Below are 20,246 nucleotides of genomic sequence, written 5' to 3'. Positions count from 1 at the left end.
AAGTTATTCTCTTCTATAATATTAAAAATTATAAAATTAAAAGGACAAATACAAATATTAATAAATATTAAAATTTTTGTTAAAAATTTAAACAAAGCTAACATTTTTAGAATATTTTGACAATTTAAACAAATTTTATGAAATAATATTATAAATATAAAACTACTTGCAATTGTACCCTTTAACGTGCATCCAATTGCCAATGCAAAGAACTAGCATAATACAATGCTTGCCACATCTACAAATACACAAATTTAAAAGGAATAAAAACGGTTAATATAGCAACATTTTTCTCATCTGCATTGTGCAATGGTTACAAAACCATGTAGATTTGTTTGTCTTTCCCGAAACAAGATTTGAAGTACAAAGAGAAGCAAGAAAAGGCATGTGTGACGCTACAGAGAAATAATACTTCCTTAAGCAAGAATCTATTGAATTTACACTATTTGAGGAAAAAGAAGTTAATTTATGTTTCCTGTTACATAATGCACTCAAATGTTTCTCACCCCCTGTAGCAGTGTCTGTCTTCAGTACACAAAACTCTTTGGCATTTGGACATGTTTGAGCATAGGATAATATAGGTGGAAAAGTGTTTTCCTTGGAGCTAAATGTTAGCCACAAGAGATCTTGATTAGGGTTGCCAGAAGCAAAGTGACAGAAGTTGCTATATAAATTTAACTATTTATTTGTGTGTTTGTGATATGGGAACATCGAAAGCACACAGCATGGGGCTGGTTTCTTTCTTACCCTGCTCTGTTCATGGTGACTGTGTTACCTAGAGTAGAAGTAGGAGCTGATCCACATGGGAAAACCCCAGAGAATATCTATTTCTGAAGTCAGCACGAATACGGGACTATGGAGGAGCTAATATGAATGACTTTCTATCTAAAAACTGTGCTAGTTTTCACTATCATCTCATTCTGTCCAACTCCACCACACAGTAATATGGTGAGAAGTGAGGTTATGAGAGTGTTAATTTTAATGACTATGGAAAAACTGGCCCAGTTTCCACCCTTATCCTATCCTCCCCTGTACGCAGAGAGATGGGAAGACCATTTTCCTGCCTTCTGCCACATAATCAAAACACAGGCACACAGTCACCGACACAGATACAGAGATATGCACCAAAATTGCAATGATTATCTCCATGGGTAGAGTTATGCTTTCATATATTGAGTTTGATATCTGAAGTGAAGCATTCCCCAGTCTGGCCTTTGGGGATCTCAGGCCTAATATTTTAAGTCTTCATATAGTCATTATAAAATAAAGCTTGTCATTCTAAATGTCTAGCTTCATCCTCAGAAACAAAGCTTCCATTTAGTCTTCCTCATCTGGTAAGCAGTTTATCAAAAAACTCTGACTACACAATTACAGAGAAAATCAATTCTAACACATCAACAATAATCAATCAAATATTTCCTTCTGAAGTATAAAAGAAGCAACCATGATTTAACACATAAGATAGAAAACAGCAGAATAAAACAGTAAGTTTTGAAACAACAGAATATTGAGCCCAGAATAAATATAGTTTAGAAAAGAGAAATTTTAAATAACATAATTAATATTCTCAGAGGAATATGAGAACATAATATATTGCTGGTGGGAACATAAAATGGTACAGCCATTCTAGAAAACAGTTTGATCATTTCTCAAAAAATTAAGCATTCAAGTACAATAAAATTCAGCTATTTTCCTCCATTTATACCAGAGGCATTTATACCAGAGGGAAAAAATATTTACACAAACACTGGTACGTAAGTGTTTATAATAGTAGCCGCAAATTAGAAACAACTCAGATATCTTTCATGGAGCTGTATAATTCCACTTGTATGAAATTCTTGAAATTATAAAATTGTAGACATGGAGAACAGATTAATGGTTACCAGGGGTTAGGGAAAAAGTGGAGTGGGAAGAAAGTGAGTATGACTCAATAGGGATAACATGAGGGATCTTTGTGGTGATGGAAATGTTCTGTACCTTCACTGTATTAATTTCAACATCTCAGTTATAATTTATATTATAGTTTTGTAAGATTTTATCATTGGCATAATTTGATAAGAGGTGCATGGTATTTCTCTTATTTCTTACAATTGCCATGGGAATCTAAAATTATCTCAAAATAAAAACCTTAATTAGAAAGTGAAATTGTGGCCGGGCGTGGTGGCTTATGCCCGTAATCCCAGCACTTTGGGAGGCCGAGGCGGGCAGATCACTTGAGGTCAGGAGTTCAAGACCAGCCTGGCCTACATGGTGAAACCCCATCTCTACTAAAAATACAAAAACTAGTGGGGCCTGGGGGCGGGCACCTGTAATCTCAGCTAAAGAGGTTGAGGCAGGAGAATTGGTTGAACCCGAGAGGCAGAGGTTGCAGTGAGCCGAGATGGTGCCACTGCACTCCAGCCTGGGTGACAGAGCGAAACTCTGTCTCAAAAAAAAGAAAAGAAAAGAAAATGAAATTGTTATTTAAAAGCACCAGACAATAAAGCATAATCGTCATACAAAAGTAAATCAGTAGAATGGCTAGAAAATAACACTGAAGAAATACATATATTTACCTTGAGAGGAAAAAAAGAGGAAAAATATGAAAGCAACAATAAGTAACATAGGGGTTCAATTCTATAAGCACAATGTTTATCAGGAATTAAAGAAGAGTGAAGAAAGAAAATGAAAACGACAAAATTATTGAATAATATAAATAAATTTTCAGAACTTGAATAAACTCGTGAACTTTTAGATTGAAAGGAAAATGGTCTTCAGAACGTAGTTTAAATCTGTCAATAAATTTCACAACTTTCTTTGTAGCGTTTTCCCAAATTTGTTTAAGTTTACTCCAAAATGAAATTATAGTTCTTGAATACGTTTTGATATACGTCTTTATTTTTCTCAGTAAAATATATTATTTAGGTATTACAGATTGCATTGGCAAATTCTTTCTAATATGATAGCAAATTTTTATCATCAGATCAATCAAATCATTGGAAAGCATTCTCAGTTTTCTTTTTTTTTTTTTAGTTATAAAGAACAAATTTATTTCTCACAGTTCTGGAGGCTGGGTAGTTCAAGATCAAGGTGCCAGCATCTAATGAGGACCTTCTTGCGTGGAAGTTAGAAGGAAATGAGAGCGTGAGAGAGAGAGAGAAAGTAAAACAAGGTGAACTCCCCCTTTTATAGTCAACCCAAAACTGAGATAATAAACTCACACTTGTGATAATGGCTGTAATCCATTCACTCTACATTCATTGCCTAATGACTTTTCATTAGGCCCAACCTCCCAACAGTGTTGCACAGATGATTAAGTTTCCAACACATGCTTTTTGGGGGACACATTCAAACCACAACATTCTACCTCCGGCCCCCCAAATTCATGCTCTTCACCCATGTAAAATACATTTATTTCATCACAATGGCCTCAAAGTCTTTTTTTTTTTAAATGGGAAATGAAGTTTTTAATTTTCTTTCAAATTATACCCAAAGCAGGTGTAACTGTGACTCAATATTTGATATATACTTTAGGAGGGGTAATCCATTTTTTTTGTCTTTTTTTTAATTATTTATTATTATACTTTAAGTTTTAGGGTACATGTGCACAATGTGAAGGTTACATATGTATACATGTGCCATGCTGGTGTACTGCACCCATTAACTCATCATTTAGCATTAGGTATATCTCCTAATGCTATCCCTCCCCCCTCCCCCAACCCCACAACGGTCCCCAGAGTGTGATGTTCCCCTTCCTGTGTCCATGTGTTCTCATTGTTCAATTCCCACATATGAGTGAGAATATGCAGTGTTTGGTTTTTTGTTCTTGCGATAGTTTACTGAGAATGATGATTTCCAATTTCATCCATGACCCTACAAAGGACATGAACTCATCATTTTTTATGGCTGCATAGTATTCTATGGTGTACATGTGCCACATTTTCTTAATCCAGTCTATCATTGTTGGACATTTGGGTTGGTTCCAAGTCTTTGCTATTGTGAATAGTGCCGCAATAAACATACGTGTGCATGTGTCTTTATAGCAGCATGATTTATAGTCCTTTGGGTATATACCCAGTAATGGGATGGCTGGGTCAAATGGTATTTCTAGTTCTAGATCCCTGAGGAATTGCCACACTGACTTCCACAATGGTTGAACTAGTTTACAGTCCCACCAACAGCGTAAAAGTGTTCCTATTTCTCCACATCCTCTCCAGCACCTGTCGTTTCCTGACTTTTTAATGATCGCCATTCTATCTGGTGTGAGATGGTATCTCATTGTGGTTTTGATTTGCATTTCTCTGATGGCCAGTGATGGTGAGCATTTTTTCATGTGTTTTTTGGCTGCATAAATGTCTTCTTTTGAGAAGTGTCTGTTCATGTCCTTTGCCCACTTTTTGACGGGGTTGTTTGTTTTTTTCTTGTACATTTGTTTGAGGTCATTGTAGATTCTGGATATTAGCCCTTTGTCAGATGAGTAGGTTGTGAAAATTTTCTCCCATTTTGTAGGTTGCCTGTTCACTCTGATGGTAGTTTCTTTTGCTGTGCAGAAGCTCTTTAGTTTAATTAGATCCCATTTGTCAATTTTGTCTTTTGTTGCCATTGCTTTTGGTGTTTTAGACATGAAGTCCTTGTCCATGCCTATGTCTTGAATGGTAATGCCTAGGTTTTCTTCTAGGGTTTTTATGGTTTTAGGTCTAACGTTTAAGTCTTTAATCCATCTTGAATTGATTTTTGTATAAGGTGTAAGGAAGGGATCCAGTTTCAGCTTTCTACATATGGCTAGCCAGTTTTCCCAGCACCATTTATTAAATAGGGAATCCTTTCCTCATTGCTTGTTTTTGTCAGGTTTGTCAAAGATCAGATAGTTGTAGATATGCGGCGTTATTTCTGAGGGCTCTGTTCTGTTCCATTGATCTATATCTCTGTTTTGGTACCAGTACCATGCTGTTTTGGTTACTGTAGACTTGTAGTATAGTTTGAAGTCAGGTAGCGTGATGCCTCCAGCTTTGTTCTTTTGGCTTAGGATTGACTTGGCAATGCGGGCTCTTTTTTGGCTCCATATGAACTTTAAAGTAGTTTTTTCCAATTCTGTGAAGAAAGTCATTGGTAGCTTGATGGGGATGGCACTGAATCTATAAATTACCTTGGGCAGTATGGCCATTTTCACAATATTGATTCTTCCTACCCATGAGCATGGAGTGTTCTTCCATTTGTTTGTATCCTCTTTTATTTCATTGAGCAGTGGTTTGTAGTTCTCCTTGAAGAGGTCCTTCACATCCCTTGTAAGTTGGATTCCTAGGTATTTTATTCTCTTTGAAGAAATTGTGAATGGGAGTTCACTCATGATTTGGCTCTCTGTTTGTCTGTTATTGGTGTATAAGAATGCTTGTGATTTTTGTACATTGATTCTGTATCCTGAGACTTTGTTGAAGTTGCTTATCAGCTTAAGGAGATTTTGGGCTGAGACAACGGGGTATTCTAGATATACAATCATGTCATCTGCAAACAGGGACAATTTGACTTCCTCTTTTCCTAATTGAATACCCTTTATTTCCTTCTCCTGCCTAATTGCCCTGGCCAGAACTTCCAACACTATGTTGAATAGGAGTGGTGAGAGAGGGCATCCCTGTCTTGTACCAGTTTTCAAAGGGAATGCTTCTAGTTTTTGCCCATTCAGTATGATATTGGCTGTGGGTTTGTCATAGATAGCTCTTATTATTTTGAGATACGTCCCATCAATGCCTAATTTATTGAGAGTTTTTAGCATGAAGTGTTGTTGAATTTTGTCAAAGGCCTTTTCTGCATCTATTGAGATAATCATGTGGTTTTTGTCTTTGGTTCTGTTTATATGCTGGATTACATTCATTGATTTGTGTATATTGAACCAGCCTTGCATCCCAGGGATGAAGCCCACTTGATCATGGTGGATAAGCTTTTTGATGTTCTGCTGGATTCGGTTTGCCAGTATTTTATTGAGGATTTTTGCATCAATGTTTATCAAGGATATTGGTCTAAAATTCTCTTTTTTGGTTGTGTCTCTGCCCAGCTTTGGTATCAGGATGATGCTGGCCTCATAAAATGAGTTAGGGAGGATTCCCTCCTTTTCTATTGATTGGAATAGTTTCAGAAGGAATGGTACCAGTTCCTCCTTGTACCTCTGGTAGAATTCGGCTGTGAATCCATCTGGTCCTGGACTCTTTTTGGTTGGTAAGCTATTGATTATTGCCACAATTTCAGAGCCTGTTATTGGTCTATTCAGAGAGTCAACTTCTTCCTGGTTTAGTCTTGGGAGGGTGTATATGTCCAGGAATTTATCCATGTCTTCTAGATTTTCTAGTTTATTTGCGTAGAGGTGTTTATATTATTCTCTGATGGTAGTTTGTATTTCTGTGGGATCGGTGGTGATATCCCCTTTATCATTTTTTATTGCGTCTATTTGATTCTTCTCTCTTTTCTTCTTTATTAGTCTTGCTAGCAGTCTATCAATTTTGTTGATCCTTTCAAAAAACCAGCTCCTGGATTCATTAATTTTTTGAAGGGTTTTTTGTGTCTCTATTTCCTTCAGTTCTGCTCTGATTTTAGTTATTTCTTGCCTTCTGCTAGCTTTTGAATGTGTTTGCTCTGGCTTTTCTAGTTCTTTTAATAGTGATGTTAGGGTGACAATTCTGGATCTTTCCTGCTTTCTTTTGTGGGCATTTAGTGCTATAAATTTCCCTCTACACACTGCTTTGAATGTGTCCCAGAGATTCTGGTATGTTGTGTCTTTGTTCTCGTTGGTTTCAAAGAACATCTTTATTTCTGCCTTCATTTCGTTATGTACCCAGTAGTCATTGAGGAGCAGGTTGTTCAGTTTCCATGTAGTTGAGTGGTTTTCAGTGAGTTTCTTAATCCTGAGTTCTAGTTTGATTGCACTGTGGTCTGAGAGACAGTTTGTTATAATTTCTGTTCTTTTACATTTGCTGAGGAGAGCTTTACTTCCAACTATGTGGTCAATTTTGGAATAGGTGTGGTGTGGTGCTGAAAAAAATGTATATTCTGTTGATTTGGGGTGGAGAGTTCTGTAGATGTCTATTAAGTCTGCTTGGTGCAGAGCTGAGTTCAATTCCTGGGTATCCTTGTTAACTTTCTGTCTCGTTGATCTGTCTAATGTTGACAGTGGGGTGTTAAAGTCTCCCATTGTTATTGTATGGGAGTCTAAGTCTCTTTGTAGGTCACTCAGGACTTGCTTTATGAATCTGGGTGCTCGTGTATTGGGTGCATATATATTTAGGATAGTTAGCTCTTCTTGTTGAATTGATCCCTTTACCATTATGTAATGGCCTTCTTTGTCTCTTTTGATCTTTGTTGGTTTAAAGTCTGTTTTATCAGAGACTAGGATTGCAACCCCTGCCTTTTTTTGTTTTCCGTTTGCTTGGTAGATCTTCCTCCATCCTTTTATTTTGAGCTGATGTGTGTCTCTGTATGTGAGATGGGTTTCCTGAATACAGCACACTGATGGGTCTTGACTCTTTATCCAATTTGCCAGTCCGTGACTTTTAATTGGAGCATTTAATCCATTTAAATTTAAAGTTAATATTGTTATGTGTGAATTTGATCCTGTCATTATGATGTCAGCTGGTTGTTTTGCCCATTAGTTGATGCAGTTTCTTCATATTGTTGAGGGTCTTTACAATTTGGCATAATTTTGCAGTGGCTGGTACCAGTTGTTTCTTTCCATGTTTAGTGCTTCTTTCAGGAGCTCTTTTAGGGCAGGCCTGGTGGTGAGAAAATCTCTCAGCATTTGCTTGTCTGTAAAGCATTTTATTTCTCCTTCACTTATGAAGTTTAATTTGGCTGGATATGAAATTCTGGGTTGAAAATTCTTTTCTTTAATAATGTTGACTTTCAGCCCCCACTCTCTTCTGGCTTGTAGAGTTTCTGCCAAGAGATCCACTGTTAGTCTGATGGGCTTCCCTTTGTGGGTAAACCGACCTTTCTCTCTGGCTGCCCTTAACATTTTTTCCTTCATTTCAACTTTGGTGAATCTGACAATTATGTGTCTTGGGGTTGCTCTTCTTGAGGTGCATCTTTGTGGCGTTCTGTGTATTTCCTGAATTTGAATGTTGGCCTGCCTTGCTAGATTGGGGAAGTTCTCCTGGATAATATCCTGCAGAGTGTTTTCCAACTTGGTTCCATTCTCCCCATCACTTTCAGGTACACCATTCAGACGTAGATTTGGTCTTTTCACATAGTCCCATATTTCTTGGAGGCTTTGTTCGTTTCTTTTTATTCTTTTTTCTCTAAACTTCCCTTCTCGCTTCATTTCATTCATCTTCCATCACTGATACCCTTTCTTCCAGTTGATCGCATTGGCTACTGAGGCTTCTGCATTCTTCACGTAGTTCTCGAGCCTTGGCTTTCAGCTCCATCAGCTCCTTTAAGCACTTCTCTGTATTGGTTATTCTAGTTATACATTCGCCTAAATTTTTTTCAAAGAAGTTTTTAACTTCTTTGCCTTTGGTTTGAATTTCCTCCTGTAGCTCGGAGTAGTTTCATCATCTGAAGCCTTCTTCTCTCAACTCGTTAAAGTCATTCTCCGTCTAGCTTTGTTCTGTTGCTGGTGAGGAACTATGTTCCTTTGGAGGAGGAGAGGCGCTCTGCTTTTTAGAGTTTCCAGTTTTTCTGCTCTGTTTTTTCCCCATCTTTGTGGTTTTATCTACTTTTGGTCTTTGATGATGGTGATGTACAGATGGGTTTTTGGTGTGGATGTCCTTTCTGTTTGTTAGTTTTCCTTCTAACAAACAGACAGGACCCTCAGCTGCAGGTCTGTTGGAGTTTGCTGGAGGTCCACTACAGACCCTGTTTGCCTGGGTATCAGCAGCGGTGGCTGCAGAATAGCGGATTTTTGTGAACCATGAATGCTGCTGTCTGATCGTTCCTCTGGAAGTTTTGTCTCAGAGGAGTACCCGGCCATGTGATGTGTCAGTCTGCCCCTACTGGGGGGTGCCTCCCAGTTAGTTAGGCTGCTTGGGGGTCAGGGGTCAGGGACTCACTTGAGGAGGCAGTCTGCCCATTCTCAGATCTCCAGCTGCGTGCTGGGAGAACCACTGCTCTCTTCAAAGCTGTCAGTTAGGGACATTTAAGTCTGCAGAGGTTACTGCTGTCTTTTTGTTTGTCTGTACCCTGCCCCCAGAGGTGGAGCCTACAGAGGCAGGCAGGCCTCCTTGAGCTGTGGTGGGCTCCACCCAGTTCGAGCTTCCTGGCTGCTTTGTTTACCTAAGCAAGCCTGGGCAATGGCGGGTGCCCATCCCCCAGCCTCACTGCCACCTTGCAGTTTGATCTCAGACTGCTGTGCTAGCAATCAGCGAGACTCCGTGGGCGTAGGACCCTCTGAGCCAGGTGCAGGATATACTCTCCTGGTGCGCCGTTTTTTAAGGCCATCGGAAAAGCGCAGTATTAGGGTGGGAGTGACCTGATTTTCCAGGTGCCATCTGTCACCCCTTTCTTTGACTAGGAAAGGGAACTCCCTGACCCCTTGCGCTTCCCGCGTGAGGTAATGCCTTGCCCTGCTTCGGCTTGCGCACGGTGCGCTGCACCCACTGTCCTGTGCCCACTGTCTGGCACTCCCTAGTGAGATGAACCCGGTACGTCAGATGGAAATGCAGAAATCACCTGTCTTCTGCGTCGCTCACGCTGGGAGCTGTAGACCGGAGCTGTTCCTATTCAGCCATCTTGCCTCAAAGTCTTCGCATTCTCAGTTTTGTATCAATCTTTTCAATATTTATATCTCTTCCTTTCTTATCTTGATGCAATGGTTAGATCTTCTAGTAAAATAACACTGTGTTATTTCCGATTTTAGATAAATTATTAATATTTACGATTAAGTATAATTTTTTTCTGGGTTTATGGTTTTGATACATTTATCAAATTAATAATGTTTTCTTCTTTCTTAATTTGGTATGAATGTTAACGTACATACACATGTATGTTTCAAATATTTTCTATTAGCTATTGAATTTATTTCATTTTATATCATGACTGTAATCACAGTAAAAATATATTTTGATAAAAAAATAGATTTCTATCCCACATGCGAAATATTGCCAAGATCTGCACATAACACTGATAGGAATTTTGAAAAGCATGGTAAATTTAGATTGTATTTAGAAATAGGTTAGAATATCCCTTTAGCTTAAAGTTGAATATATCAATCAAATAATAAAAAAGGGAAGCAAGTTTACACATTTATTAATAGATCCAAAATATTTCAATTAAACTGGAAGAAGTTCCAGTCATATTTAGGCATTCAGAATTGTTTGATACCAGATGATATTTTACATTTGCATCCATATTCCTTTATTTTTTTCATTTTATGCATATAGCTTATTTATTTGAGTGCAAAGCTTGAGGACAGACACCCAGGAAACACAGACTCCAAATGAATGAGGTCAGTGTTACAAGTTAGAGAGGTTAAGGTATTTATTAGTTATACAGAGACAGAAATGTTTAGCAGGATTATATTTTCCATACAAGACCAGTTACAATGATTTGATTGGGCCACTTGGTCTTCCTAATTATTTACAGAAGTTGCAGCTGCATGCCAAGTGACTCAGGCTACATTGCCACATTCCTCTGAAGGTTCAGAATAATTTAAATTCCAACAACTTTAAATCTGAATTATTTAATTTCACATAACTGAGCCACATCCTCCTGTACACACTACTTTACAACATCTCTAGAATTACTTATAATACCTATTAAATGTAAATGTTATGTAAATAGTTGTATTATTTTTTATTGTATTTTTTTAACTCGATTTTATTCTAATTTGGATTCAAGGGGTACATGTACAGGTTTGTTACATGCAATTCACACTTCATTGTTGACCATTAAATATGGTATGTGCTAGACTTGACTAAGAGGTGTGGCAGTATTCTGTCAAGGAAATTAAGAAACTGTAAATTCAGGATTTATATATTTTAAGTAATTATGCCTAAGAAACTCTAAGTTGCAGACATATTGTTTTAGCACTTTAAATTCATGCAACCCACTGTTTCTGGTTTGTATATAAATTTTCTCAGTATTTTGCTCCAAATGATACACCTCTTTATACCACAAAACTTGTTTATCTCATCTGATCTATCAATTTAATCGTGATTTTAAGTGATAAAAAAAGGTAAATTCATTTTTTGCAGAACAACGATGAGTCAGAAACTTAATTTAGGCAGGAACAGGAAATCAAAATCAGTTCTGTTACCAGTGATTCTCATAATCTTTAAATCCTTTTGTATTTCTTTATTTTTTTTCTAATTTTCGCATATATTTTCCTTTTTTTTTTTGTTAAAGAACAAATAGTTGTTTGTTTACTAGGCAGATTATGCAAAAAAGCTTCAGCTAAATACTACTTCATCAGGAAGGCTATGGACCCTGGAGGCATACTACGTTATCAGAAACATTGATATTTACATAGGCAGTTCATATAAATTGATATTTACATAGGCAGTTCATATAAAAGTGTAAAAAATTATGAGCAAAAAAAGTAAGTGTTTAAGAAAGACTTCTGAAAGAAAAATTAAAATAAAATTCTTAATGTCAGTTTTCTCTTTCCAAGCTGTGTTACAAGGCCTAAATTCATATTTTCTTCACGTTCCTTTTAGGAAGATGAATAAGCTATGCAAAACAAAGTAAAGCAACATTTAAATTATATAGAAAGGCTTAGGTTTAAAAATAATTTGACAATGAGATAAGCAGGAATGTCCAATTAAACAAACCCTTGGGCAAATTGCTATTTCTTTTACCAATTCTTTTTTTTTTTCATAATCTATAGAAAAAAATTATTGGCCAGTAACTCTTAGTCTACTTTAATTAAAAAAGCAATATTTATTAACAACAGTCCATAGCTAACAACTTTAATGCTCCTATCAAACTCAGGCAGAAATTATTAAATTCATAAATGTGCTTTCATTGCATTTTAATGGAAATGAAATTAGACCTGTCTTATCAGAGGTGAGACTAAACACTAAAAGAAGCAGAAGTACTGCCAAATAGTCAATTTACATAAATAAATTTGCCTCCTTTACAAATCAGGAAGTCTTTTCATGAGAGCTTGAAAAGTAACATCACTCCCAAGCTGACTGAATTGATGGACTAGTGGTGAGTCTGATAAGATTTAACCAAAACCTTTTCTCTTTTTTTCTTCACTGGGTAAATTTTAAGCTTCACTTTTCCCATGATACCTATCTAAATGTTAATACTGCACATCTTTTCCACACTATTATTATTGCATTCCTAGGGAAGAAGTATATATCCTACAGACAGCAATTCTGTTCAGTCTGAAATAATAAATATTCTGAAATGCCTAATTCTGAATAAGTCATTTACAAAATCTATAAAATGATGGTTGCAAAGCTTGCTTTTAAAGAATTTTACTAAATTTTATTGAAAGGTGCTATATAAAATGATTAGATGATGGAGCAAATCTTATTGTCCAGGAATGTACATTAAGGCAAACTCTGTCTTTTTTTGTAGAAATACTAACCCTTACTGAATCATAAAACAAATTGTTCTTCAAGTTGTTAGAATAAATTTTTGAAGTCACCTAGGTAAAATTATCACTATATTAAAAATAAATAACTTTCTTCCATAGCATAACTAACAAGAGGCCATTTATTGTCCACTAGAAAGCCTTTAGTAACAGAGCATCCTTGTGTACTGTTGGCTGTTGACCAGGTGGCCACAATTTTCAATTGCTTACCTTCTGCTTTGTCTTGACCAAACTTTAGTCAGGCTTCTATTTTCCTTACAGGCTCCTGAACTCTGCTTGCTCTCAGCCTGAGAAAACTCTAAAAGGCTGAAAATATTCCCTTAATCAGATTATCCCGAGAGCAGTTGACTACAGTAGAACACACTCCCTGTCAGACCCCTCTGATTATTTCCTCTCATTTGCCTGACTTCCCCATAATTATTGCTTACCCCTCTCTATAAAATAAAATCCTTTTCTATTAATTATTTGCTTTTGGGACACTTGCAGCTTTCTAACATCAGAGTATTATTCCTATTGCAATAGTCTTTCTTCTGAATAAAGCTTCTTCTTATCTAAGTCCAGATTTCTCTTTATTTGATAATCCCATTTAAAAATATGTGAAAGCCCAAGACTTGGTACATTATATAATACGCCTTTGAACTGATTTTCTTACCCTGTGCTTTTTCTAATTTCTTTCTGCCTTCCCCCTCCTTCTATCTTCCCTTCCATTATACAAAGTCATGGAATTAAACTCTAATATTCTTATAGCTAGACAATTCTAACAAACTGGTTCCCTGGACTAACCACATGGCTATTGGTAACATTTTCCACCTGAAATATTACTTTTCACATTTTAACCATTATGTGCACTTATAACACCATGTGTTTCCTAAAGTATGTTTCAATAAGCAGCATTGCTCTGCTGAGTAGCCACTAATATGTATTCACCAGTAAATGCTCACATGATGAAATTTAAGTTTTTTCACAGTGATACAGGAGCTTAGTCCACAATGTGACTTAAATTTGGTGGTTTTAGAAACATTTTGAAACCCTTTAGGTGTGTGTATATGGAGATGTAAAATTGTTGAAGAACAAGCCAATCATGATTCATTGGGTTGAATCTACCAACACAATAAGTTAAACTACATTTCTGCTGTGTAGGTAAACTAGAAATGATGATTACAGCTTACATGCAGTGCCATAAAGACATTTTTTGTAGCTATGACTACAGAAAGAAGCTTACTGTTAAATATCATTAAATAATTATGTTTTTCCTTCCTACTACTTATCCGGCTCCCCACTAGGCACTATAGGGAAGCAAAAGAGAATTATTCAAACTCCATCTTAAACTTTTACACAATATACATCATCTCAGAGTTAGAAAAATGTCAGAAAATTTCCTAATATAAAATACAAAAAATAAAAATTATAAAGCTAATTTTAGAAGATCTGCTTTGGCCCATGATGATACAGCTGGGATTAGATCAACCTTACTTCTAAGAACCAATGGAAAAGCTAAATAAGGTAGTTTCTTTAAAATATGGAACTCTGTATTTTGATTGCAATGGTATTTCATGCATATACACACTGGACACAATGGTATAAGAACTATGCACACGTCTTTTACCAACGTTCATATCCTGATTTTGACTTTGTCATTTAACTATGTAAAATGTAGATATTGCAGAAAATTGGGTGAAGGGCATACTGTACCTCTCTGTACTATTTTGGTAACATCCTGTGAAACTACACGTATTTCAAAATGCAATGGTGTTTTGAAAAAAATCTTTTTGAAGGCAACTGAAAGTCATAAATAAAGTTAGAATCTGAAGGCTCAAAATCCCAGAGAAAAGAGAAACACAAAGAAATGAGTCCAACATTTGGCACTATTAATTATTCCTCCATAGGCATTTGTAAGTTCACAAGTGATGGCCAGAAAGCTAAGAATATGAGCAAAGCTTTCAGCATTCTTTCTTATGAAGCAAAGGAGACAGACAGACATTGGAGTTTAGGACTAGTCAAGATGTTTGGCCTTGGTAAAATAATCTACTTTGCAGGTGTGTAATCTACAGTATTGTAGGAATGCATCAAAGATGGACCAGCCACCTGAAAGACTGAAATTAAGCCTCTAATAAGCCCAAACTGTGTCTGAATTAAAGGAATCTCTCCCTAGATTATAAGTCAGATGCAAAAGCTTCAAGTTATCTTTCTTTATATTTTATCACACATAGTAACTTCTTACATTGAATGTAAAAAAATTAACCAACATACTAGGACTCAAGATCAAATGATCTAAAATCAAGAAAAAATATGCACAATACAAAGATACCTACAAAGAAGCCAAATAATGAAGCTGTCAGAATTAGCCTTTAAAATAATGACAATCTATGTAATACTAAGGGAAGATGATTTAAAAAACTATATAAGGAAAATGATTAGCATCTCCTGGAAGACAAAAAGGAAGATGTGCAAAAATGAAATGACATTGCTTGTTCTTGATTATGATGTGTCAATGTCAACAAGATGTTATGTCTCTCTTATCTCTTAGTTTATGCATAAATTTAATGCAACTCTAATAAAATACCAGGAAGATTTTTTTTCTCCAACTATTGTGGAGTTGTTCATGTGAAAAATAATATGCATGAACACGTAGGACAACCCATAAAAATAAGAGCAACAGGAAAGGAATAGTGCCACCAGATTTTAAAACATACATACTATAAAGTTTCTGCAATTGAATCCATGTTATACTGGTACTGGTAAAGAAATAACAGTGAGACCAGTGGAATATAATAGAAAATACAACAGCCAAGAACATAGTAAAATTTACTACACGATAAAGGTAGTCATTTCAAATCACAGAGACAAATATGGACATTTTATCAAAGCATGTTGGAACAACTGAACAGTCATTTAGATAATGATAAAAATGGATTCACACTTTTCCCTCTACACAGAAAAAAAAAATCCAAATGAATTAGAATTCTGAGTGTAAAATATAAATGTAGCCATACGTGTTTCCCAGGTTCCTTAGGGTGTTGCTTCACCAGCCAGCAACCTCTATGGCCAGTGGCACCTTTGCCCAAGTTTTGCTTGGGCCTGCTGAGCCTGATAGGCTGCACTCGGCTTTTGCTACCACCCGGATCCCATGCCTGCCAAGGTTGAGCCAAGCGCAGAGCAGTGAGGGGTGTGTGAATAAGCAAAAGTGGGGTCCGGCCACCGCGCACAGCCAGGCACGCTGGCTGTGGTGGGGTGGGCAGCTCCAGGCACTGGCACAGGCTCCAGCTCCCTGCAAGGCTGTAGCTAGACCAAGTGTATCACAAGTAGCTTCTGCCTCAGGAACCGGGGAATGCGGTGGCACCTGGAAGATTGGAGATGCCCAGAAATGCAGAGCCCTAAAGAAGGTTTCACAGACCTGGCTCAGGGAGCTCCTAGGTTTGTAATCCCCAAAGAACTGCAGCTCTTCTCTACTTCTTTCCTTCTCGTCACCCACAATGTGGCCAGTGGTGTTGGGGTGGGGGTTACAGCCCTGTTTGTGTTACAGCTCTTTTAGTCCTGCCATTTGTCTGTCTGGTCCCAAGTTCTTGTCCCATATCCAGGAAAAATGAGGTATGCAGACAACTGGAGGGTGAGCAAGGTGAAGCAGTGCTTTATTGAGTGGCAGTATAGCTCTCAGGAGACCCAAAGTGGGTATCCCCTTTCCACAGGCATGTGGTCCGGGCATCTGTGCAACCCTCAGCTGAGAGGAGACCCACAGTGGGTAGCTCTTCTCCACAAGCAGGTCATCCCATCAAGTGTGTAGTCCTCAGCAGAGAGGAGATCCCAAGTGGGTAGCTCCTATCTGCAGGCAAATTGCCCCAACATCTCTGCAACCCTCATTGGAGAGGAGACCTTGAATGGGTAGCTCCTCCCTGCAGTCCGGTTGTCTTGTCATCTGTCCAATTCTGGGTGACTCTGAGGGTTTTTATGGGTTTCACAGGGGAGGAAGAGTGTGCTGATTGATTGGTCTACGGGTGGCCATGGGCGGGCCCAGAAAAAGCACCATAAGTTCTCACTCTGGTCTGTGCAACTGGCAGCCCAGCCCCCAGGCTTCAGGCCCTCCCTGGCTTGAAGGTGGGGTTTCACCAGGGACGTGCCCCTTTCTGCCCAGGAGCCTGTCTGCCTACTGCTGCCATTCATGGTGCCCAGGCTGTTCGTGCCAAGGGGTGCCTGCAGGCTCACACAAAGCCGCCCTCAGCCCCCTCTTGACCTCCCTCCCATGTTTGTCAGTGCCCAAATTACAGAGTGGGGCCGAGGCGGCAAGGGGCTGGCATGTCAGTGCTGCCTTGAGTGTGCGCACACCCAGCCGGGTCGTGACAGAGCCCGAGCTCAGCCACAGCTCTCCTCCAAAATCAGAGTGGATGCTGGGAGTGGAGAGAGGCCAGGCAGCAGGAGGAGGCCCTTCTGAGCCTGCGGGGGCAGGGAGACTTCCTGGGCCCCCAAGACCACAGGGATGCCTGGGTCCGCAGTCATGGCTGGGCAGCTGCAGTTGCACCCAGAAGCACAAAGCTCATGCCCCACCCACTTGGAAGGGGGTGGAGCTCCCGCCTGTTCCCAGCTCCTGCCAGCTCTGCGGAGTTAGCCGTCCCAGTCATGCATACCCCACTGCAGCTAGCACCTTTGCAGCAGCTACTCTAGATGGCCGCTGCTGCCATCACATGCATTAGAAGAAAATGTGGGGTAATTTGTAATCTGGCTCTAAAAAACAATGTTTTGTAATAATGATCCAAAATTGCAACACAATAAAAGAAAACACTGAAAATTTTAACTCCTCTAAAATAAAAATGAATTCATTTAGCAAACCTTTCCAAAGCAAAAATAATAGCAATGCCAACTGTAAGCAGTGTCAATAAAAAGACAAACTAGAATACATTTGTAATACATAATCAAGGAAAATCACATTATGAAAAGAAGAAAAATAAATTAAGAAAAGACCAAAAATTGATGGAAAATGGGGCAAGAATCATTAATAGATAAATCTCAGATATATTAAATAGATAAATCTCAGATAGATATAAAATAATCTGAAGCATATAAATTATTAAACATTAATAAAAATAAGATACAAATTAATAAATGTAATTTCTCACCTTCAAGTTTGTTAAATATCCAAAATCTTGATAACACAAGCTGTTGGGGAGGCTACAGGGAAACAGGCATTCCTACACATTGCTAATGGGAAAGCAAAATGGTACAAATCCTATGGAAGGAAAGTTACCAATAGTAACCCAAAACTACATATACATTTAACTTTTGACCAAACAATATCACTTTAGGAATTCACCCCCAACATACACCACCAACAGCAAGAAAATACATATTTGTGCCTTCATGCATTGGGATATTATGGGTTATATAACAAATTATTGGATACCATGTAAACGCCCATACATAGAAAATTGCTTAAATCAACGATGCAAAACTAACCTACCTACAGCTCTCAGGAGACCTGAAGTTGTAGCTCCTTTCCACAGGCAGGTCATCCCGGCATGTGTGCAGCCCTCAGTGCAGAGGAGACCCAGAGTGAGTAGTTCCCAGGCTAAACGATGTATGTTGGTGCAAAAGTCATTGCAGTTTTTGCCATTAAAAGTAATTGCAAAAACTGCAACGACTTTTGCACCAACCTAATATATATACACAATGGATTACTATGCAGGAAGTAATAAAGGAGATCTCTATGGCAGGAAGTAATAAAGGAGATCTCTATGGCCCGATATGGATTATCAGGAAAAATTTTAAGGGAAAAACATATATAATAACATATAACAACTTACATATTTTAAAAAATAAACGCAAGGATAACCAGAATCCAGTGAAATTGATTAACCACAGGCAAGAAGTGACAATAATATGGGAAGAAGAGAAGATTGAGTGGCAATTCTCTGTATATATCATTTCATATAATTTTGAAAACTGGAAGCATGTTCAATTAATACATAATCAAAAATAAAATTAAATCAACAAACATTTTGGAAAACTCTAAAACTAAATTAAAATCTATTATCTTTGGTGTCCCATAGAAGAAAATATATTCCTTTGGGGGAGGGAGGCAAGATTATGATTGTGAAAGGAAGTAAATACGAATATGTAAACAGAGAAGATGAAGAAGACCATGTGATTTAAAATGTTGGATTAAAATTAGAAATTGTTAGCTCATACTGGCTAAATCTGGTACAATAAAAAATGACAGTAACAGATTATAATGCAATTGAAAAGAATAGTTTATGAATCCACACATTAAGAAATATAAATAAAAACGGACAATGAGAAGGGCAAAGGAGACAGAGAGGCACAGAGACAGAAATAGAAAGGAAGGAAGAATGGATGGAAAGAAGGGAGAGAAAGAGAAAATGAGAGGAGGAAACGCTTTTGTTTACTATGTAAAACTAATACATGTACAAGAAATGATAATTAAAATATCACTATTTTGCTACTGTCATGGTAATAATTGATTGATTAAGGCAAGAATCATCAATGGAGGAAAACAATATTGGGTAAAACTTGTTTGTTACCAAGATATTTATGCAGTTCTCATTTATCTCTGAATAGATTACTTATTGATTAAAAAGGGCTAACTTTGTAGTATATAAATATGAAAGGCATCACCTTAATCAAGCGATCCAAGTTAACACCACCAATGATGAGACAGCTTAACATCATGTGCTTCTTGATGTGATTCAGTGAAAACAATAGCATCATTCATATAATATTTTTTCTAACACGTTTTGAAACTGCAAATGAGAATACAATCAGAGAAGAATTGAGGGACAATTTACAAAACAACTGACCTATATTCTTAAAAAAAATCAATGTTTTAAAAACAAAAACTGAGGTGCTATTTCAGATTCAAGTAGCCTAAAGACATGTAAATGCAATGTTTAATTCTGGATTAGATCCTGAATTGAATAAATTAAATTCTACAAATAGTACTAGTCAGGCAAATGGAGAAATTAGGTAAGAAGTGTGTATTAGATAATAGTGCCATAACAATGTTAACTGCTCTCACTTGATAATTGTACTGTACACATATTGAAGAATATCTTTGCTCCAGGATATACATGGTGAAATATTTTGGGGTTGAATTAGTTTACTATGACTGCTGTAAGATATTATTAAAGTAGTCCCCTCTTCTCCATGAAGTATATGTTCCAAGACAGCCAGTGGATGCTCAAAACCGCAGATAGTATCAAATATTATATATACAATGTTTTCTCTTATATATACATACCTATAATAAAGTTTAATTTATAAATTCGGCTCAGTAAGAGATTAACAACTATAATAATAAAATTAAACAGTTATAATATGCCAGCCTCACTACCCTTGCATTTGGGGGGCATTGTTAAGTAAAATAAGGGTTACTTGAAAACAAGCACTGCAATATTGCCACAGTCAATCTGATAACTGAGTTGGCTATTAAATGACTGAAAGGTGGGCAGCTTATACACTATAGTTACACTAGACAAATGGATGATTCCAGTGCAGCATATAGTGGGATGTCGAGATTTCATCACAATACTCAGTATGACATTCAACTTAAAACTTATGAGTTATTTCTGTAATTTCCCATCTAATATTTTCAAGCCATGATTGACTGCAGGAGGTAACTAACTGACACCACAGAAAATGAAACCACAGGCAAGGAGGACTACTGTACAAATATGGTGGCAGCTTAAAACAATGCAAGTTTATTCTCTCAGTTTTGGAGGCCGGATGCCTGAAA

This window comes from Pan troglodytes, chromosome X (assembly GCF_028858775.2).
Source record: "Pan troglodytes isolate AG18354 chromosome X, NHGRI_mPanTro3-v2.0_pri, whole genome shotgun sequence".
Classification (NCBI taxonomy): Eukaryota; Metazoa; Chordata; class Mammalia; order Primates; family Hominidae; genus Pan; species Pan troglodytes.
The sequence above is the reverse complement of the archived record's forward strand: the minus strand, read 5'-3'. Positions refer to the sequence as shown.